At 42.5% G+C, this 23,375-nt stretch overlaps 1 protein-coding gene across 3 annotated transcripts in view; it reads right to left on the reverse strand.

Moving 5' to 3' along the window:
* Positions 1–17,279, reverse strand: part of ARHGAP27 (Rho GTPase activating protein 27) — a 565,511-nt gene extending 548,232 nt beyond the window's left edge. For 2 of the 3 annotated variants that reach the window (XM_069238072.1, XM_069238070.1), the window contains exon 1: positions 16,747–16,883. The gene's annotated coding sequence lies outside the window, so the exon portion shown is untranslated. Of the gene's footprint in view, positions 1–16,746 lie in introns of all 3 variants that reach the window. The other variant, XM_069238073.1, reaches the window with a different exon arrangement.
* Positions 17,280–23,375: the final 6,096 nt, after the last annotated feature.

A 23,375-nucleotide genomic window follows, 5' to 3' on the forward strand; every position in this document is an offset into this window, starting at 1 on the left:
AATTGCCGCCACAACGAGTGCGTCCGCAGCAGAGATATTTCTTGTAAACACCTACCTTCACCCCAAACTCAAACTCAGTGATGCCAATAACTTAGTGGCTCTACTTGAGAACTACATAAGCAGCGGCGTCATAGCAGAAGCGGCCGACATCATCGTCTCAGGCGACTTCAATCTGCACCTACTAGGATCCTCAACAGATGAAACCACAACTGCCCTTTCAGATGCTTGGAACCTCCCCACACAAGGGGCCAACAAACATGGCCGTCCGACAAAGATCAGCAGGACTCCGCTCAGTGACTTAGAACTGTTACAGCTAAGAACCCTGAATGGCAGATTTACTGAGGACTTGCCTCCGGCAGCATCATACTTTTCAACAACAGCATCCACCACAATTGACTACACGTTCGTTTCTCTTCCACTATTCAAGCAAGTAGCCTCTTTTTTCAACTAGGCAACAGGTGCAAGAGTGATCACTGCCCACAGGAACTATCCATCAATCTGGGGATAACCAAAATGGAGAAAACGAACATCGCACACATCACCACTTTTACCACTAATTGCAAGCATGTCAAATGTGGGCAATCAAACATTGATTAACTCATCAAAGCAGCAACTGATCTCGCACTCAAACTAGAAACAACTAATGATAGCGAAGTGCAGAAATGGGAAAAACTCGCAACCAGGATTAGCGGAATGTTTGCGGTACCAATCACCAACAGGCGATTGCCACCTCCTGCAGCAGCAACTCACCTGGCACAAGTCCATAGGACAGCACTACGAGATGTAAGGAGAAAAATCAACTCCAGTATAAGGTGACTCCATGGCAGCCTGGGTAATCCAGACCTTCTGACAATCCTAAGGCACCACAAACAGGTACTGAAGAAGCTAAAATGGGTAATCAATAGGAGCTGCAACGAAGACTTGTGGGCCAGGCTACATTCGGATGCAAGGAGTAATAACAGTGCACGCTTCTGGCGCACAATATGCAACCTCACATGCCCATACCATGGTGCCATTACACTGCATATACCAGAAGCCGTCTGGGCCAAATATCTTGGACTTCATTTCAATGGACCAATATCAGTTAGCATGGACACACAAAGCATGACCTCACCAGGAAGTCTTCCTATACACAGACCCTCACCAAAGACTACGCACTCATTACTCACTGATTCGGTCACTATACATAATCAGTTAGCCAAGGCCGGAGAGAAGGCTCCCCGGGGCCAAATGGCCTCCTGCCCTCAGTCTGCAAGCACAATAGACCCTTCTGGGAAAAGATCCTTGAAACCCTCTACCTGTAAACAGGTCTGACACGAACGATACCGCAGTCCTGGAAGGGGTCCATAATCTCCCCCATCTTTAAAACAGGGGACAGGTCGCTCCCTGATAAATATAGTCTGATTGCCTTAATTGACAACGACGCAAACTACTTTGCAGGCCTGTTATTGGATCATCTGCTGGCATGGTCTACTGAAAAGGGAATAATCCATATGATTCAAACAGGATTCTACAAACATACCAGCACCATCACGAACATCATGGCCATTGCCCTCTTAACCGACAAAGCAAAAACACTGAAACGTCAGCTAGATCTATGCTTTGTTGACTTCAAGGCTGCATTCGACCATGTGGGTAGGAACCTGCTGTGGAAGAAGCTTGAAACCTGGGGGCTCCCGCATCAACTTCTACGCCTAATATTAGCCCTTCACACCAATACATGGGTCCAGATAAAATTGGGCACAGGAGCTCATCTCTCAAGGCGGATCCCTACTACTAAAGGCCTAAAACAGGGCTGCATTCTGGCCCCCACACTGTTCAATCTATATCTAGCAGACTTAACGGGTGCACTCACACTCACAAACTTACACCGTCCAAAAATTGGGGGCCTTGAGCTACCATGCCTCATGTACGCCAACGATCTTGGACTACTCAGCCACATGCAAATATGCCTTCAGAGACTACTCAACACCACTCAGCACTACACAGCTACAAATGCCTTGACAGCAAACTTTGGCAAAACACGCATACTGTCAATTAGATCAAAGACACCATTGAGAGCCAGGTTTTGGGGTGAGACCCGACTGGTCCAAACAGATAAGTACAAATATCTTGGAGTCACTGTTGACAAATCGGGGAACTTCGTGCATCAAAGGAAAAGCCTAATGGGAAAAAGTCTAGCCATAGCACTCTCTCTAAAAAGACTAAAAACCCGTCTGAACAGGCCCTCATACACCCCTCTCTTAAAAGTGCTAAAGGCCAAGCTCCTCCCCACTATAACATACAGGAGTGAAGTACAAAGAGGCAGGAACTCTGATATCTTAAACCGTGCAGTGAGCAAAGCTTACCGGACGGTCTTCAACATCCCCAGATTCACCTCCCCTGCCCAACTGAGACAGGAGTTTGGTCTGCTGAACCAATCCCTGGCTCGATCCGTCGCCAACATAAACTTTTGGGCAAAGCCTGCGGTGCCTCTCTGGGCACTCTCAACTACCATATGTGGCAAGAGCTTGGACGTAAGAACACCTCCCCATTCAGAATCCACTTAGATGACTCACTTAAGAAGACTAGGCTAACGGACTGTGGAGGACTCCAATCCCACACAATGCCTTTAAGAAAGCAGCTGGGAAATCACTTAGGCTCCAGTCACTACTGGAGGACAAAGCAGCCTTCTCAATGAGGTCTCACGCCTGGATGACCCTGCAAACCTACACGTCTTCGACACCACAGCCATACCTAGGCAGAGCTTCTCAAAATGAACAAAAGACGATTTCTTTAAGTACCAACTTGGTCTCCTACCACTTGCTTTAAATGCGGCCCCCTGGTTGAGGGACTTAACCAACTCTATCTGCCGCCTGTGCGGTGAGGACATGGAAGATCTCCTCCATGTCCTCTGTTCATGCCATCATCTTGCAATAGAACGAAAAGCCCTACTGAAGAGCAAATTTAATGAAAAAGGCATACGGACACGAAGACAAGCAGTAATGGCGTGCTTTGCACCTGGTGACCTACAGTTGAATTGTGCTTTGGTAAAGTTTCTATTGCAGGTGTCAACAAAGCAGGATTTAAACAAGCAGCACTGCCCCCCTTTTGAGCCACAGGAGGTTAGCCCACAGCCCAATGCCTGACAATGGACTACAATGGCATCAAGCGATGCTCTACTCACACTGGAGCAATGTAAAATCTTAAGTAGCAATACTCAGCCATCTTTTAAAATGAGCTTCTATGAGCGCAAAGCGAAATGACTGGACAATGTATATAATTCTTTGATGGATACTTAGTATTATTAGAAATGTTCCTATTTTTTCTTTTTTTTACCTTTTTATATAGTGTTTATCTATTTTTTTATTTTTTTGTTATGGTTTTAAGTAACTAAACAATAAAAATCTTCTCTCTTCTCTTCTTTTTTGAGGAGGGGTAGTGCCGAATCTCTCAAAGTTTTGGGGAAAAGATTTTTTTGTTTGTGTTTTTAAAAAGCAGCCCTGTTAAATTAAGGAAATTGGGCTCCTTTAAAACATGTTTCTTATTTAAACACAATGCAGACATGGTGGTCTGCTGATTCTTGCATGCCACCATCCTTGTGTATGTATCCTATCGGAGTGAATGGCAATTAACGATATTCTTAGCATACTAAATAGGTAGCTCAAATAGTGACCCTCTACAATTCAGAATTTAACAACCGGCCTACTAGTACATATGTAATTTCACAGAATTCAATCTTGGTTGCAAAAAGTTTTTGCAATCTGTGTAAAGATACATCTGGCCCTTAGTACCTTTGCCTCTGCATTTATTTATGGTTAGGACTCAAACCTATTATAAAGGGTTGGTGAAGGCATTTCTAGGGGTCGATCACCCAAATGACGACGTTTAAATCAATTATTAGGAATTATAATGCATGTTTTTCCTTTGTTTTCATAGTTCAACAGCGATGACAAGATGGTGCAGTAGGTTCAACCCTTGCCGCTAGCATACGTGGTTATTGCAGGTCATGAGAATTAATTCCAGAAAGTATTAATGAGCCTCCCGTCTGTAAATTGGGTAATAGTAACACGTGTTATTTACAGGACTATATTACAAAGACCTATTGTTATAATTACTAAACCCCCATATTGTAAACAACAAATTCAAACAAACATGGATAATAAACTGTACAGTTAACGTTGGATCCGCGTTAATCAATTAGTCATAATAAATGTGTTCGTTCGGTCTTATTTATTTATCACCAGGTGTTTAGCCTCATTTGCTTACTTATGATGCCCCCACATGACCCTGAAACAAAGTACATGAATATTTTACGCAATTAGCTTGTTTCCTCTACTGGCCACCCAAACATCTCTGTGAAAAATCCCATTTCAAAACTAGGGTGTTGCGAAGTTCAAACTTTCTCCTCAATGTTAGTTAATGTCAGAAACCTTCACCCTTCATGAAGATCGGCATAGTTTCCCAACTTTGCCTGACTTCATCTGAGATGAAGTTTAACTTCTCAGCCACAGCTCTGGTTCACTGTGGCCAGATATCTCGCCCCAGAAGGGCTGGATGTCAGGCTCCTTTGAAATGGATATATAATGGGAAGAGCTTTCACTTCTATCATTCAAGGCTATCCTTAGCCCTGAGTGGCATTGTGACACACCCATTCAGAATTCCTGGCACAAGAGGCCCTTTGACATTTCGATTAAATTGTAGGAAATATCACAGGCCCTTTGACACTTCGATGGCATTGTCGGAAATTATATCACATGACCTCTGAGCTCTGCGTAACCTTTGACCCAGACAACAACGTCACAGGGAACGAAATTACTGAAATTTTAAGGTAGGAAAAAATGACAAAAAATGTAAGATTCATCATATTAGCACCAAGTTTAACAAGGCGCAATGCAATATCTCAAAGATACCACAAGAAGTGATTCCGGTGGCCGGGACTCCGGTGGCCGGGACTCTGAATAGAATCTGATTTAAAGGTTCTTCACAGGGGAATAATTCCACGTGACAGGAACACTTGTTCAAAAATTGTAGAAATGGAACAGTTTTAGCAACATTAAGCAAGTTATTAAACGACCATAACTATTTGAGCAATTAGCATAGAACTGTAGGCTACACTATACACTTAGCAACAGCAACGGTACTCTGCATCAAAGTCTTGTCTAAAATGTCGTGCTAATTCAGGAAGCAATACTGTATAGTTTATATTAGATTAGCTCTAGCTATTAATTCCCCATTTAGAGAGTTGTAATAAATGTGGAATGGGGCATGGCCAGGGAGGAGACCAGGCAAGACGTGTCTCCCCTGAGGTCTTCGTGGAAACTGCCATTGTCCCTCCCGTGCGGTCATAGGGGCTAGTTTTAGCCTAAAATGTGTTCCCCAACGAGTCAGTTAAGAGGGTGGTGTGACACAGTTTGACTCCTAAGTCCAGGGGGGTGGCAATCCACCTCCACAGGGACCTCTCATTCACACTGGACAGCATACATAGGGATTGGGAGAGGCAACAGGTGGGGATATGTGGTGTCAATACGTGAATTTGTGTGGAAGGCATGCCATGAGCTCAGGTTTTTTTAAAGAAAAAAGGCTTATCAAGACCTACGGATCATATCTCTATTGCTACAACAGATTTACTTCTTGGCAGCCAAACAAGCATGATGATTGATTAGCCTAATGGAATATTATTAAAAATCAAGATTTTTCATGACCTATCTAAACTTTTATGGTGATTATGGTGTACGAGGTAAAAAAGATATTGGATTCTGAAGCTGATCTGACACTATTTTGAATAATATAATCTACGAGCGATGTGTATTATGTACATTTTTAAACCGCATTTAAACTTTGACTACTACCCTTTGTTAGCACTAAGGAGCTGTAAGAATAAATGGGGCTAATACAGCTATTGAACTGAACAAGATAAAAAACCCAACTGCAATAGCAGGATTTTCTGTAATCTGCAGAATTTAAAATAATTTGCTCCATGTTAATGACAAAGACAGACTATTCATATGCTTTTGCTGCCAGTACCAAAAAGGCGCGTTCGATCTGTTTCATTCATTTAACCTGGCTAGACAAAGCTTGAAACATTATTATATAGTGCCACTGTGTACTGCACAAGGACTTAAGACTATCGGTTTCCTCTTTGGTGACCAATTGGAGGCACTGAACCCCTCTTCAACAAGTGCATCTATAGGAGGCTGCTGCATGCAGTAATCATCGAAGACTTATCAGCCAGTAATCTGGCTACTACAGATACAGAGAATGAGTTTATTTTTGACAGCCCAAAGCCCAATATTGTCTGACCCGTGCACTGGAATGTTGGAGAAGTGAAGATATGTGTGAACATTTTTCAAATGGAGAAGCCTGCCTCTACCACCTTTGCAACCTAAATTTAAAAGACAGGCCTTGGTCTCGCCAGATTCCTCCATTGTTTAGACCGGTCTCCACTTCTAAGGTTCTCTGAGTGCACCAGGCCTCAGTTCTTTGGGTCAAGCAGTTGTGAGAGGCTGTACGACGATGAGTTTGATTTATTTGGGAATTAATTTCAGTTTTGGGGGTTAACCGTTACACAACCAACTGTCTGTTGACTCCAGACAGTTAAATTGCGCTTCTGTTTAATATTTTAGGCTGTATCCTAAAGAACAATCAGGAGTTATCGAATCTCATTCAAAAAGATCTTTCTAAGGAATGAGTGGCAGCATATATCAGATGAATATGAACGGTTACAGTGCAGAACCTTGAGGAACTCCACTTTTGGGCCTCTGAACTTATTAGCACAATGGTAACAGTGTATCCTCTATGTCAATGGTTCCTAACATTTTGACTTCTGTGGACCCCCACTTAATCATTACTGGAATCCGGGGACTCCTACTGAATCGTTATTGGAATCCATGGGCCCTACTGAGTCAGTACTGGAAGTCGGAGAGCCCGGCTAAAGCAACTTCAACATTTTGTAATTCAAAACACTACACAAAAAATACAGACAAGGCTTTCAAACAAATACATAAATGATTAAACATGTTATGTGATTCACAAAGGAATATTTAAAAACGTACACTTTAATGCGAAGGTTGGAGCTCTTCTAAATTCAACTGAGGCCACCCTTATAATATTCTGATTTATGTGCTTTCGCTTCTCTCAAGAATCAGTCTGAGGATACCAACTTAATTGTAACCTCCAATTTCAAAAATTTTCACATATACAGAACGTTTGAATTTTACATTGTGCTTCTTAATTTATATACACTTTATTATTCTGTTACTGTTATTTAATTTTCTAAACTGTAGTGAACCCCCTTAGTACGTGTCGCAGACCCCCAGTCGTTCCTGGATCGCAGGTTCAGAAGAACCTCTGCTCTATGTGCTCATTCTTGCTGGAAGGATCAGCACCAACCCAAGGCCGCTCCACCTTCCCAACATTAATCTGCTCTTGCAGCTGAGAGTCAATCACTTGCTGAGATGGTGCTGTGATTAGCATACCTGTGAAACAAACGCCATCTGTCTCAGTGTTTAATTTGTAAAAAGGTAAGTGCCAGGGTCCATCTCAGTGGGACACTGAAGCTGCACTACCCATTGCCTTTGCCAGCAGTGCCAATCACAGTACCAGCACAACTGCTAACCATCACACTACTACAATTGTGATAATGTACACAACTCCAGGTCACTCAAAACTATAAGAATGGCATGGGTGGCAAGTATTGTTAATTTTTTATGTATATTGGACTATTAAATGCTGTGTTGTGCTCATCTCAAAATGTGTCAGTAGCACTACCCCATGGTGGGCAGTTATAAGTGCCGGTGTTGAAAATGAAGTGCCAGGCCTGAGCACCAGAAATCACCCTGCTCAAATTAGGTACTGATCTGTCAAGAGACTACAAGTAAATACAGGCCCCTAAACTCTACAGTGTAGATTGAAACATTTACACTTGATTTACAGATTGACGCAAACAAGCGCTAATAATTCCCATAAATGCTTTAGTGCAGGTTTTACATGAGCTACTGTCTGCTTTTTGGATTATGCACTTGCTGTTATCAGCTTCTAAAACATAATATTGAGCACAAACCACAAGCAACCACTAATTATGCTCTACTCTAAATCAGTGGAAGTCATAATTGGTACGAATACCATCTACACCTATTCTACCACTACCGTCTTGACCTACATGAGGCCCTCTAAGTTCTCTCTGAGGTTGACACTACACATTTTCATTGAATATTTGAAACAATGACTGTAAATGAAAACAGTCAGAGGCCAAGCAATAATGCATTGCACTATTCAGTTAAGGAATTAAGAGCCAGATGTACGAACAGTAGGAATTGCCATTTCCAAATTGCAAACTTTTCCAAATCCTAATAGGGAAATCCTATTCCTTATGGTAGAAAACATACCATTTCTAATTAGCGATACCTAGTGGGTCACAAATCTGCCTACCTCATGAATATTAATGAGGTAGGTCACAATTTGCGACCCATTTGGAATTGCAGCCATCGCAGGGACTGTGGCCTGCTAAGGTAAGTAGACAACCTTGAACCTTGTCTGTTATTGCTTTTAAATGAAGCTTTTTTTTTTTTTAATCCAGCCCATTTTCCTTAAAGGAAAAAGGGATGCAGTTTAAAAAAAACAAAATGTTGAAGTTTTATTTTTAAGAGTATGCAGTGGTCAGTGGGGCCACTGCCTGCTCTTAAAAAATATTTTTGCAAGATTCTCATAGGACAAGAGATCCCAGTAGATCCCTTCCCATTTGCGAATGGGTTACCACAGCATTTAAAGTGGTCGTAAAGTATTAGTTTTTTGTAATTACTGCTTTGCAACCGGAATTCGGTTGCAAAGCAGTAACACCTGCCATACTGAAGCATGACCCTTCTAAACACCGAATTGCGAATGCACATTGTGATTCGGAAACAAGTTACCAGGTCGCATTTTGCATTTTATAGATCAGAAAAAGCATTTTTCCCATCACAAATGGCCCAATTATGCGAATCTGTCCATTTGTGAGAGGAAACTTGTTTTGTACATCTGTCTTTAAGTGTATTATTAGACTGTTGTGTCTACTTTATTTTAGAATGTAAATACTTTCAATAATCTTGTTTCTTTTTCATGTAATTAATATTTTGTATGATAATGTAATTCTTTTTTATTGTGATTTATATAAACTGGTAACAAACTATACCAAAATTTTTTTTGTAACTTTTCACTGTATGTTATATAAACCGGCAACCGAAGGTGAAAACATCTAAGGGCCTGATTTAGACTTTGGCGGATGAGATACTCCATCGCAAACGCGACGGATATCCCATTCACTGTATTATAAAGTCCATAGGATATATTGTAATTTTAATATGGCAGATGGGATATCAGTCACATTTGTGGGGGAGTATCCCATCCACAAAGTATAAATCAGGCCTTAATTTCCTTAAAATGTCATATGCATTTGAACTACATTTCTATCCATGTTTTTAATCCATATTGCACAGGCCATGTGTCCAATGAATTTCAGAACTGGCTTATTGCATCAGCACCCACTGTATCACACATGACGCAATAGCTTAGTAATACCCAGGACTGATCTCCTAAACGGATGCTCCTGCCGCACTTGTCTATGACTGAAAGGGCTTCAAACGCTTTTGACGTACTTCTGTAATACAGATCACACCGGCGTACAGTGTTCTCTCATTTGCGTAGGGGTGTAGCCCATACAAATGAGGAAACCCTTTTCCCCCAGGCTGCATTACGGAAGCGAGTGTGGACACAACGAGGCCGTCAGTAGGTGCAGTGACGGTGTGCTACACAGAGGTGGCACACATTCAGTGCCCGCATTCCCCGCCCCACGGGTGCTTCTTGGAAGGGGAGGAATGGGGTTCTATGGAGGCCCCAGACATCTCCCTACAGGCAGTTGTTGTAACTCATTGCACCTGCCTGCAGTGTGATCTCTGCTCACTTTACAATCCATGCTGCGTTGCCGCCTTTACAATAAAATGCAGACAGGTGGCTTTAAACAGATGTTCTGCATTTCACTAATGTGCTACTCCCAGTGCAGCCAGGGGTGTGCGCCCGCACAGGGAACAGTACATTCACTGTGATAAGGTGCACTGATCCAGTCTATGCCCAAAACACAAAGTTAAATATGCATCATATTGCAGACCAGCGTAGCATCCCATATCTGTAATATAGGTCCTAGTCATCTGGTCACAAGGCAGCTTGTGCCAGCAGCAAACAGCCTTCCTTAGCACAGTAATCAGTCTATTGAGATCCTGGGCACATTGTTTATCCTGTCATATACATTTCAGTACCACTGAGAATGCCACAGGGGCCGAGGGGCACTGGTGACAAATTCAGCACTCATTTGTCAGGCACGAATTGTAACACAGAAATAAACAGGTTTGTCAACAAAACAGTCTGTCTTTCTCTGTGTGATTCCAAAAATAGATGATTAGTCAGGCAGAAACCTAGGCCACTCCTGTGTAGTTAGTACTTAAGGGGAATTTGCATTTTATGTAACCCTTTAATGAGTATGCTGCTCAGTTGTATGGATAACTTTGCACACACAACACAAACTCCACCTTCAAGCATATAAATGAGTAGTGGATAAAGGTACAAAACTGTGTTTTCTCAACAAAAGCCTTGTTTTCCATTTGTTATGACAGATTAGAAGGACCAATATTTATCTCTGGGTTATTTAATGGGTTTCCGTAAAAACGGCCATCACTTGTACCCTGACCTATATTTTTATGGTAAAGAACAATCCTTCAATTTCTGGAGAAGGTGTTAAATCTGCAAGAGAATTCTTACTTTGAATTTACTACACTGAAGGGAATGTACAGTGGAGAAAGCTATGCCATTAGATTCCGCGTTATTACCCAACTTCTTCCATCACATCACGTATCCATCACAACTTTTCATAACGTGTATGTGTAAATACCCAGGAGTACCAAATATAAGATACTGCAGCAAAACAAATCCATACATTACCATAGCAAAATACCATGGTATCCTTAGCTTTAGTGACACCACTGCTCTTAAATAGTGCCATCTCTCTTGTCCTACGCATTCTATAGGATTTAAGACAAAAAACATACAGTGCAATATAGTTTCTTTTGTTTCTTTGCGGCCCATCTCACAGTTACAAAACCCCTCCTTATTCTTACAGCCACTATATTTTGCGGCATAAGTATGCACCCACAATATACCCAATTTAAATTTAACCTATGTGGTATGCTGTATTTCCAGAAGGATCTCATCCAAGTACAGCTCAAACCTGACATGTGTAGCCAACAGTTAGTAGGCATACAGGCGGGCACCTCATTAGGTACTTTGTAACAACTTTTTCCTTTGAGTGTGCCAATATTTTTGATCTTCCATTTTGTACTCAGACTATTCAAAGCTGGATTTGCCCATAGGTCCTCAGAGCCCATTTCTTTCAAAATTATTTTCTTACGGGTTCCCCAACAGCACTTATTGTAACGTTTAATGTACAGTGCATCCAGAGATGACCTAAGGTACATTCATTTGAAACCTAATCAAATACAGCACGCAAGCCAGTTATATCAGCGATAAAGCAAATAACCAGTTCAAACTTTAAAGCAGACAGTGAAGTTCCGGGGCCCAGAAGCTATTTCACCTCTTTGGATGTTTCCCTCAACGTTGATGCAACCTCATAACTCGGTTGGTTGTTGCTCCAGCCACCTTCATATGGTAAGCCTGTGGAAGGACACTAAGGGCCTCACTACGACTTTGGCTATCCCACCACAGGACCACAAAAAGCTGCGTGCATGATGCCACCGCCAGGGTGATGGCGCCCCGTGCATATTCCAATGTTCCCACCAGGCTGACTGGCGAGAACATTGTAATACGAATGCCCGCCGGGATGACCGGCGGGAACAGTGATAGGTCTTGGTCTCTGCTCCTTTAAGGAAGCTGAGGCCAATATCCTAGCACTCCAGCACCCTTAGAATGTGTGCTGTCCGCAAAGCAGACAGTGCGCATTTCGATGGTGCTGGGCAGTAAGGCCCCAGGGGCCCACCTGTCGCCCCCGGCACTGGCTTTCCGCCAGCTTATCATAGCGGGGTCCCTGCCATGAAAAGGCTGGCGGAAAGTGGGGTTGTAATCAGCCAGGTGGTGCTGAGTTCAGCACCACCATGGCTTGTTGCAAGCCTGACCGCCGTCACCCCATGGGAATCTGTGATTCTAGTGGCAACAGCGTTCTTTAGGCGGGTCCGCCTACCTAAGTTATAATTAGGCATTCTGACTGCCCGGAGTGTGGAGGTCGGACTGTCAACAAGAGTGTGGCAGTCCTTGGACCACCACACTCGTAATGAGGCCCTAAGCAATTTGCGGTCAGTTTTGCCCTTTCAGCACAGGAGTGCCCCTGATGTCCGGTTCAAGGTGCACACCACTTTCTCTTTCTGATACAATCAGGGTAGACTCATATCAACAGCACTAACTTGGTCTAATGACATATCCTTGAGAGGAAATGATTTCCCAAGGGGAATCCCTATATTCAGGATGATGCATTTCATGTTTGCACCACTGGTAGTCACGCATTTATAAGCATAATTATTTTTAAAAACTTTTAAAAATCATGAATTGCTGACTCGGAGCCTGACTTAGAGCATGGCACTGAGAGCTCACCAGGTTATCGCAGGATATTTATCGCAGGATATTTCCCTCCACTCGCTGTTTGCAAACCACCTGCCTTATTCAGAAATCCAAGTGTATTCAGTAGTTGGTAAACCAAACCCTGAATGAGCCCCTCAGTGTGGGAGTAATACTGACTCATCTGCAAACAACAATATAGATTATTTTCTCCAAGGAGAGTCACAGGTCCGGACTTCAATAAGCCAAATAATCACCCATGTGTCAAGAATGCGCCCATGATGGCTACTGGGAAGTTAAGTACATTCAGAGAACATCTGATGAAGACGCTTCTGATGCTGTTTGGTTGTGCGGTCCTTGCCTAGGCTCCTGTTAACAACTCAGGGCAGACCAAAGTTGCTGAAGACTTTGCAAATTAAAAAACTGACTTCAGATCTATGAAAATGATAATGGCACACATCTAAGAAAGGAATATTTGGTGAAAATTAAATATAATCTGATAAACTGATCTACAATACCCACTCATCCCTGAAACTTTGGTTGATAATAGGCCTGCTGTGCCTGCTTCATTAAAAGTGCCCACAAGACTACATTCATTATACAAGGCATCCAGCACCTGCTCACCATCTGGTGTGACATGGCACAGTCAACGTACTCTGTTTACTTCTCCGTTTTTTCACAGCACACTCATTGTCAACCCATTTGCATGTACTCCTCTTAACTTCCTATTTTGGCTTCTACACGGTGGTGAAGAATTGTGATATCTTACTAATCATCTGTTTTAAAAAGCTACCATTCAGTTTCACACCCTTAAATCTTTCCAACCTGGTATATTTCCACAAATGTTTCCATTAAGGAAGGAAATCAAGTGTTATATTTTCCTAGTCTCCATTGTGACCTACAGTTGCTGGATGAACTAATTTCAGTTTGGCTCGTCAGCACATTAAACACCACACAAACTAGCTTGAATGGTCATTTTGTGAGCAGACCACATTGGCATTCCAGATACACCTCCATGCCACCCATTTAGGGGACAAAGGTCACTACTGGCCGGCATAGTCAAGAAACATTTCCCATTTGCTACATTTCCACAAGAAATATCAAACTGTGGTAAGCCCCTTGCTTAATTTTCTTCAATAAGTTCCCTTTCTGACATACCTTTAACTGGACCATCATTAAAATCGCTACTCACTAATGTTGTGGCACGGATGAAATATCCCATTTCTCAGTTACTGTTACATCATTTCCATTCTTTTTCATAAGTGGATCCTTCCATAGCGGCTGGTATGTCCTGAAAGCACTTGACATTTCTCTTGTGTATAGTCAGCATCCTCCATCTTTGGACAAGTAAGAATTTATAATGTGCTTCCAATACAACTACATTTTCCCCCACCACTGCTGATGACTTCTTATGGTGAGGGCACCCCCTCATTAATTCCTAGATTAAGCATTGGTCGATTTCTATTAATGTATCAGCAGCCCTCCAAGCCCCAAATATTTCGATTTATAAGCCCTATTTTTGAAAATGGTTTTGAGGAAAGTATAATTAAACTTGGGTAGTGCTATGTGATGAAATACACAAGTTTGTTAAAAAATGTTGGGGGGGTTTCTAAACAAAAGATCTCGGCAGTTACAGCAGATGATGCAGGAGAACATTAAGAGCCCGAAGGATACATTTTGTTGACAATAATAAAGGAGTTAGGAACCACAAAATATAATCATGGAATACACAAGTTGCATTATTGTTCAATGATAACCAATAAAATAAGAGCATTTCCAATGAAAAATTGTTAAACAACTTATGTACAGCTTTTCATTTTGAGATTTTCATGCCACAATGGAAATGTTCTCTGTAAAGCTGTGCTCCCTAAATTAAGGTATGCGATGCTAAATATGTAAGGTAACAGCTAAAGTTCCTTCATTTTCTCCACAAATGCTGATTTTAAATGCAGTGATAGCCATCAATCTGAAAAAATATAATCCATTCTGTGACTCTTCGGAATTCAGTATCAGAATCATAGCTTTACTTTTCTTTTAGTGATACATCAGGGATATGTTGTGTCCAACAATAATGTCGTTGTGTTAGACACGATTTGGAATTGTGTATGGGCTTTTTTACCCTAATGTGTCACACGAAAAGTACCGGAAGTCATCTGTTACATTATTGATAACTAAATGGCGTGAATTCCAAAGGGTATATCTAGAGCAGTGGAACACAGCTTCAGAAAACCATTCGCTACAGAATAGCGGAACACCGTGTGCTACTAGTAATCAAAACCCGAGACCACCTGGTTGTTCTTAAGTGACCCTTTATCACATCATCCATTCAATTTGCTTGTAATTTTGTGGTACACTAAAGGATCGTCAGGGTGTTCAATGGGTACCATTTCATGTGTTTGGGATTTTGTAGTGCACTCAAATGCTAACATATTGTGCTTTGTGGACCAATATGGAAGTATGAATTGTATTAGCAAGGGTTTTGTAGTGTGCTAATTCAACATTGTGTACAACAATGGTTCTGGGGCACCTGAAAATACCTGAAGACAGAGGAGACATCCAAACTGAAGACCCATGGTCTAATATAGAGTTTAGTGCCCTTCAAAGTGAAACAATTCCAAAAATGCTCAATAGAACTGGTGTTAGTGACGATAATTCCTTATACCTCCCCCTCTTGAAACTGGTAGGAGGCACCAGGCAGTTGGTCTCTGTAAATCTCGGAAATACACCTTGGAATGCGCTGTGCATGTGCTTGTGACCTTCGGGGTGTTGTTACAAGCAGCTTAGACCTCGGCTAGAAGATACTGTCTGAATTTCTGAAGATGGGAAATATGTTTACATTTATCCATGCCAATACCACGTGGCTGGCTAAAAGCTGAAGTGGTTTCAGTTCTGGATTGATATTGTTAGATTGTGTTACATACATAAGAACGTATTGCTATATAATGATTTTTACTGCACCTCTGATGTTTCCAATAGCTGTATATAGCAAGTCTTATTGGTATCCAATTTAAGATTTAACGATCTTGGAAGGATTGACGTCTGAGTTTGCTTTCCCGTTCTCTTTTATTCAAACTCGTGAGCTTAACCCCAGAGCCACCACGCCGACGTAAAAGGTACCAAAATAGCACAAACGAGGAGGAGTGGGAGTCCTGCCACTGACTGAAATCGAATGAGTGTATCTTATGACAAAGTCAAGTGGTTTCCACTCGTGTTGTAATTTTGCTGTCATGTACAGCCTTTTGCGCGTTTTCTTCAAGAGAACTTGTTTTCGTAAATAATAATCAAAGTCTTCTGAAATATTTGGAAATAGGTCTAAAAGTCACCCCCACCCCCAAGCAACGCTTCAAATGAAAATATAGCAGTGCAGGTACTCACTACTAACGTACCTGTTTGCTCCTGAAAAGTGTCGGTACTCTCCCATGAATGAAAAGCGCAGGTACTCTCCCTTTCAAATGAAAGAAGTGCAGGCACTCAGTACCGGACGGTGCCCGGCCATTTAAAGCACTATCCTCAGGTCAGGGTGCCCTAGCATGCGCTATAATTATGGAACAAGCTGACAAGCAGGAGCCGGACCAGGACCTGGAGCTCTGGCGGTGAGCAATGCGTGACTCCAAAAGTGTATGTACTAAATGCAGTTACTACACACAGCACTGCGTCGCACCAGTACACCACACCACCAAAGTGCGGGACGTTTTAGAAGATATCACAAAAAGACAGACTGTTGTTTGCCGGAGCGCTCTGATACACAGCTATTTTGTAAGAAGAGCGGCACTCAGTCCTCCACATCTACTGTCCAGACTAGACAATCTTCGCCCGGAAAGCAAGGACGCCCGTCCAAACACCTCACATTTCATCAACTATGAAACGACACATTATTCCATTGTGGGGTAATCTAAAACGAGACAACAAGCGCACTATACCCATTCGACGGAGCCCGAGTTTCACACATTCACAGAGAGGGTCACACCCGGAGAAAAAAAGACTAGCAAAGTTGGATTGCGTTTAGTGTTTTTTGTTGCTTTAAAATAAATAATCACTGAAAATGTGGGTGAAAACCTCCGCCTCTTGACATTTTATTCTCCAGGTTGTACACAAACACCCATGCTGATGGTGAGGTAGGCTCCAAGGCTCCGATGTAACACGTCCCAGGACTGACAACGACATAAAAACCCTTACCTGTCGATCACAAAGTCATTCCCTGGCTCCAGGAGGTCATGCCTGTCTTCTCCGGGGTGCGCTCCCTCCGCGCGGCGATGCACCGGCCTACGGTGTCCTCCTGGGTCAACCCTCGGTTTCGTACAGTGAGCTGTTCTGTATATCAAGGCAGAGTCAACAGATTGCAAGGGAGCTTGCCTGCGCCTGTGTTTTTAATGATAATAAAGCTGGTCTGAACTTGCCTCTCGTTGACTCTCCCTCATTTCCTGTTGAACAATATCGAGAGCACGTTCACAGAGCTGAGATTCCTGCTCACTTCCTCAAACCTAGAGGCGATTGAACTGAGAGCCGGGATGAAAACTGCTTTAAAACCAAATTCCAAGCAATACGTGCATGCTGTGTGACGTTCTTCCAAAAACAATTCTTTTTTTTATTTTTCTTTCTGTGGCTCGTCTTTACTATGCCGCACACGGAATAATCCTACATTGTTGGGTAAATATGCTTAGCTTTCGAGTTGCCTCAGTGCCAGCAGCTAAGGAACTGAGGAGTTGTTCAAGTTTGACCTGGCACACTTCCTAAAATGCAGGATGAACTCACAGTTAGGGGAAGTTCCAATGTTGTTGTGTACGGTGCCATAAATCATGTTTCAGCAACTAGTTCATTTGAATTGAACAATGCTTTGGTGTGTTGAGGATACTCCTGTAGTTAACAAGTTGTACAGTAAGATTGCTACACACAAGTGCCTGTCCCATATCTACAGACAGAGAGGAACAGATTAGCAAAACAAGGAGAGCATCTCAATTGGTAAACTCGTGTCTCTAACTTTCATGAAGTTACTCTTCGTTTGGGATTCTTGTAAACTCCATGGGTTGCACAGTAATTCTACAAGTGGGAGATTTTCCACGCGTCTGCAATCCTCTGCTCTGACAGACTTTTCGATGAGTGTTTAAGTGCAAAGGCGCAGCTTCCCATGTGCACACTAACCTTTGCATTTTGGGCACATCATGTAGTTTGGCAGACAGTTTACCCCGTTAGGAAGGCGGAGAACATTCCTGTTACATTAACATTACAGTCGCTGCCCACTGTCCACTGAATTTTGAGATGTTTGCCGGCCTCATGGACATCGCTTTACAGAAACACCCATCCTGGAGGTGCCTGTCAATGTAGGAGGAGTTTGACCGATAGTACTATCAGCTACGACGGCTCACCGTGAAGCTTTTCAAAAGTTTTTTGTTTTTTAAAAACAAACTTCACAAGTGAAAGTTTGTTTTTGGAAGAAAAAAAAACCTAAATGCCTCTCTAACCCTTAGTTTCATCCTAGTGTGTGGGGGTCATATTTGGTTTTTTTTCCTGCCCCTCACCGCAAATTTTTTCTTGGTGGTGACAGAAAAAAAGTCAATACACCATCCACTCTAAATGGGGTGGACAGTGTAATCCCTTCCTCCAACAGCCACCACTCGACCAGAAAGAACAAGAAGGGTGTGTATAAATGCACTGATAGCCGTCATGCTAGTTTAAATTACCACTTTGAAGTAAATTGTAACGTTTTTCAGAGCTCTCTAGCTGCAGAGATTTTCCCAGTGACTTTATTTTGTCTTTATTTGATTTGTGTTTGTCCCAGCGGTTTTTAGAAGACTGTTGTGCTTGTTTGGTACTATCCTTTTCAGGATTACCCTAAAGCCATGGCTCATTAAGGCCCTGATTACAAACTCCTGACAGGGTGGCTGCCACTGGAGTGGCGACCTCCCCGCCAGCCCCATTATGACTTTCCCGTTGGGCTGACCGGCGGAAAGGTTTTCGCCAGTCAGCCCAGAGGGAAAGTGGGGGTAGCATTGTCGCTGGCTCGTAATCAAGCCAGCGGCAATGCTGCCGCCCGCAGGGGGCACCAGCACCTTCGTAATGCACACTGTCTACCCAGCAGACAGTGCGCATTACGAAGGTGCTGGGTAGGGGACCTCCTGCACTGCCCATGACCCAGGCATGCACAGTGCATGGTCCCCACTGTGGACCCCTGCATCTGTTCTCCGCCAGCCTTTCTGAGCTGTCTGAGAACCAGGTTGTAATCAGCATGGCGGCATCACCGATCCCGGCAGAGACACCAGCCCTAATGTAGGGTATGGACTGCCACAGCAGCGGCTGTCCAACCACCACCACAAGTCTGGACTTGTAATTAGGTCTTTAGTCTGGCCCCCAAATGATCGCGACCTATGGATGTATGGGTTTCTGCAAAAGTATTTGGCAAATCGCACTCCTGATTTATTAAAGGAACTTTGCGCAAGACATTGTTGAACCACCAAATCTGCTGCTTCCCCTCTTATGTTTCCTAAAATAACTCAAGATACTGTGGCAAAGCTGACAATTAACTTCATCTGCAAACAAAGGGCATGGGCAGCCCCTTATTCATGTTGTATCTGTTTTAACACATATGGCAAAACAGCAAGAGATGGTGTACCATGGGTTATGGTATATATATCAGCAGCAAGTCTATAAAGGGTACCATCCTAGGTAGCATGCACATTGTTTGTCTTTGGGTCCTGTATGGGGACACAGAGCTTCAAGCTGGTTTGTTGTTTGAGCTATCCAGAATGGAATTTCCTCCCGTCTGGCGAGTACTTTACCCATAATAGCATTAATAATTACTGGATTAATCCCAGGTGTAGCCAATTGTGGTTGGACAGCTTGAGCAGCCCTCGCTAGGGCAGTGTTTAGGCTGCACATAACTAACTGTATTGAGCATCTGTATACTCTAAATAGAATATTCTATAGTGGGTGTAAATCGCCTGCTGACAAATTTTGTATATTTCGATAACATGTGGAGGCAGCTAGAGCTGGACATGTGGCCCTGTCATTACTAAGGGAACCCAACCCTAAGTGTGCAATGTGCGTATGCCTCCTTGGAACCATTTTTGATGTTCCTGAAGTGTTAAAGGTATTTCTAAGTATTGATACGCTCTGTATTGGCCGAGTGGGTTGGTCACTGTGTATATATGAAATGCATTTGTGTTGGCATTAACTGCAGGAAAGGTGAACTATGAGTAAAATACTTCTGTTGTGTACGCATTGTGTGTCTCTGGTATTTGGATAAAATATTGAATCCAAAATATTGTGTTACATAAATATTGTGTCAAGAATGTTTTGATACATAAATATCACAGTTTTAAATATCGTTGTCAAAAATATTGTTTTATGTGTTGTTAAAAATATCAATTTATTTAATATCAAAGTAGTTAATATTGTTCTTAATATTTTTTTTTTTAATGGTATACAGTGTGTGATATATTGTATTTTTCATTATATCTGTTATTTTATTTATATTAATGTTCTTTAATTTTTTAATATAAGAATTGTTTTTGTAATTAAAATTGTTTAATTTTTTTATATATAGAAATATATTTTTTAGTAGGGGAATGTTGGGTTTATATGGGATAAGGGCGAGTAGTATGTTAAATATTATGCAATAGTGTACTTTTTTTGATGTGGATTTTTTTTTAACTGTTTTATTTTTAATCAGAACACATTTTTAGGAGTGGGATGTTGGGTTTACAGGGGATGAGGGTGGGGAGACTTTTAAAAATGTATTCATGTATCTTTTGTTTTTATTGTAAAAATATTGTTTCAGTCTTTAAATTATTGTATACATTTTGAATATGTTTAATTACATTATATGTATTTAAAATTATTATTTATTAATGTATTTGTTTAACATAATTACATTTTTTAAATATTTTATATAAATATTGTAATGTGATATTTGTTTGGAAATTAATTATATTGTAATTTGAAAAGTGATATATATGTTTTAAAAGAACACTTTACAAGTAGTTTACATTTTCGGGGAAAAGGTTTATAATTTAAAAAATGGTGAATTAAAATATTAACTTCTTAAATAATGTAAACAATTTTATAGTTGTGTTAGAAAAAACCAATGTTTTCAAATATTTTGTAGTTTTATTGGAACAATAGTAATTAAAAAAAAATATATACTATGTTTTGTACAATGTTTTATCAGTTGTTGAAAATATATTTTTTTAGGTTTTTGAAACATTTGCATTGTTTTTTAAAACTATATTTCTTTCATTTTTCAATAGGATATTTATTAATTTATTAACATAATGTGTGAAAATATTGAAGTGTGTTAAAAAAATTAAAAAAATATTGTATAAAATCTGGTATAACATATTTAATTGTGTTTGTAAAAAAAAATATTTCAGTTAAGTCTGTTTTTATTTGGAAAAATTATGTGTTTTTTGACATATTTTATTAATTTTGTTAACTTTGTTCACATTGTGGTGGCAATAGTAAATGTTATCTTTTCAGTCTGCAATACTTTCCCTCAGTTACTTTGTAGTCATTTGGGAATTGCCACTGTTACCTCTTTAGTGTCCAACACCTTCCCTGAGTTAGTTTATATTGGAGTGGAAATAGTAAATTGAACCTTTTTAGTGTCCAACACCTTCCCTGGGTTAGTTTACATTGGGGAAGGAATAATAAATGTTGCCCCTTTAGTGTCCAACACCTTCCCTGAGTTAGTTTATATTGGAGTGGGAATACTACATTTAACCCTTTTAGTGTCCAAAACCTTCCCTGACTGAGAGCCTGTAAGGAAATTGCTCCCTGTTGCAGTTACCCCCCACTTTTTGCCTCATACTGATGCTGACTTGACTGAGAAGTGTGCTTGGACCCTGCTAACCAGGCCCCAGCACCAGTGTTCTTTCACCTAAAATGTACCATTGTCTCCACAATTGGCACAACCCTGGCACCCAGGTAAGTCCCTTGTAACTGGTACCCCTGGTACCAAGGGCCCTGATGCCAGGGAAGGTCTCTAAGGGCTGTGGCATGTCTTATGCCACCCTAGGGACCCCTCACTCAGCACAGACACACTGCTTGCCAGCTTGTGTGTGCTGGTGGGGAGAAAATGACTAAGTCGACATGGCACTCCCCTCAGAGTGCCATGCCAACCTCACACTGCCTGTGGCATAGGTAAGTCACCCCTCTAGCATGCCTTACAGCCCTAAGGCAGGGTGCACTATACCACAGGTGAGGGCATAGGTGCATGAGCACTATGCCCCTACAGTGTCTAAGCAAAACCTTAGACATTGTAAGTGCAGGGTAGCCATAAGAGTATATGGTCTGGGAGTCTGTCAAAAACGAACTCCACAGCTCCATAATGGCTACACGGAATACTGGGAAGTTTGGTATCAAACTTCTCAGAATAATAAACCCACACTGATGCCAGTGTTGGATTTATTAAAAAATACACACAGAGGGCATCTTAGAGATGCCCCCTGTATTTTACCCAATTGTTCAGTGTAGGACTGACTGGTCTGTGCCAGCCTGCTGCTGAGAGACGAGTTTCTGACCCCATGTGGTGAGAGCCTTTGTGCTCTCCGAGGACAGAAACAAAGCCTGCTCTGGGTGGAGGTGCTTCACACCTCCCCCCTGCCGGAACTGTAACACCTAGTAGTGAGCCTCAAAGGCTCAGGCTTCGTGTTACAATGCCCCAGGGCACTCCAGCTAGTGGAGATGCCCACCCCCTGGATTCAGCCCCCACTTTTGGCGGCAAGTCCAGGAGAGATAATGAGAAAAACAAGGAGGAGTCACCCACCAGTCAGGACAGCCCCTAAGGTGTCCTGAGCTGAGGTGACCCCTGCCTTTAGAAATCCTCCATCTTGATTTTGGAGGATTCCCCCAATAGGAATAGGGATGTGCCCCCCTCCCCTCAGGTAGGAGGCACACATTGGCTACTGCCCTCCCAGACCTAAACACACCCCTAAATTCAGTATTTAGGGGCTCCCCAGAACCTAGGAAACTAGATTCCTGCAACCTAAGACGAAGAAGGACTGCTGAGCTGAGAAACCTGCAGAGAAGACGGAGACTCCAACTGCTTTGGCCCCAGCTCTACCGGCCTGTCTCCCCACTTCTAAAGAACTGCTCCAGCGACACGTTCCACAGGGTCCAGCGACCTCTGAAGCCTCAGAGGACTACCTTGCATCTAAAAGGACCAAGAACTCCAGAGGACAGCGGCTCTGCTCCACAAAGACTGCAACTTTGCAACAAAGAAGCAACTTTGAAAGAACACACGTTTCCCGCAGGAAGCGTGAGACTTTGCATTCTGCACCCGACGCCCCGGCTTGACTTGTGGAGAACAAACACTACAGGGAGGACACCCCAGCGACTGTGAGACCGTGAGTAGCCAGAGTTGACCCCCCTGAGGCCCCACAGCGACGCCTGCAGAGGGAATCCCGAGGCTCCCCCTGACCGCGACTGCCTGCTTCAAAGACCCGACGCCTGGTAAAGACACTGCACCCGCAGCCCCCAGGACCTTAAGGATCTGACCTTCAGTGCAGGAGCGACCCCCAGGTGGCCCTCTCCCTTGCCCAGGTGGTGGCTACCCCGAGGAGCCTCCCCTTGCCTGCCTGCATCGCTGAAGAGACCCCTAGGTCTCCCATTGGATTACATTGCAAACCCAACGCCTGTTTGCACACTGCACCCGGCCGCCCCTGTGCCGCTGAGGGTGTACTTTTTGTGCTGACTTGTGTCCCCCCCGGTGCCCTACAAATCCCCCCCCTGGTTTGCCCTCCAAAGACGCGGGTACTTACCTGCTGGCAGACTGGAACCAGGGCACCCCCTTCTCCATTGAAGCCTATGCG

Source organism: Pleurodeles waltl, chromosome 6 (genome assembly GCF_031143425.1).
Source record: "Pleurodeles waltl isolate 20211129_DDA chromosome 6, aPleWal1.hap1.20221129, whole genome shotgun sequence".
Taxonomy (NCBI): Eukaryota; Metazoa; Chordata; class Amphibia; order Caudata; family Salamandridae; genus Pleurodeles; species Pleurodeles waltl.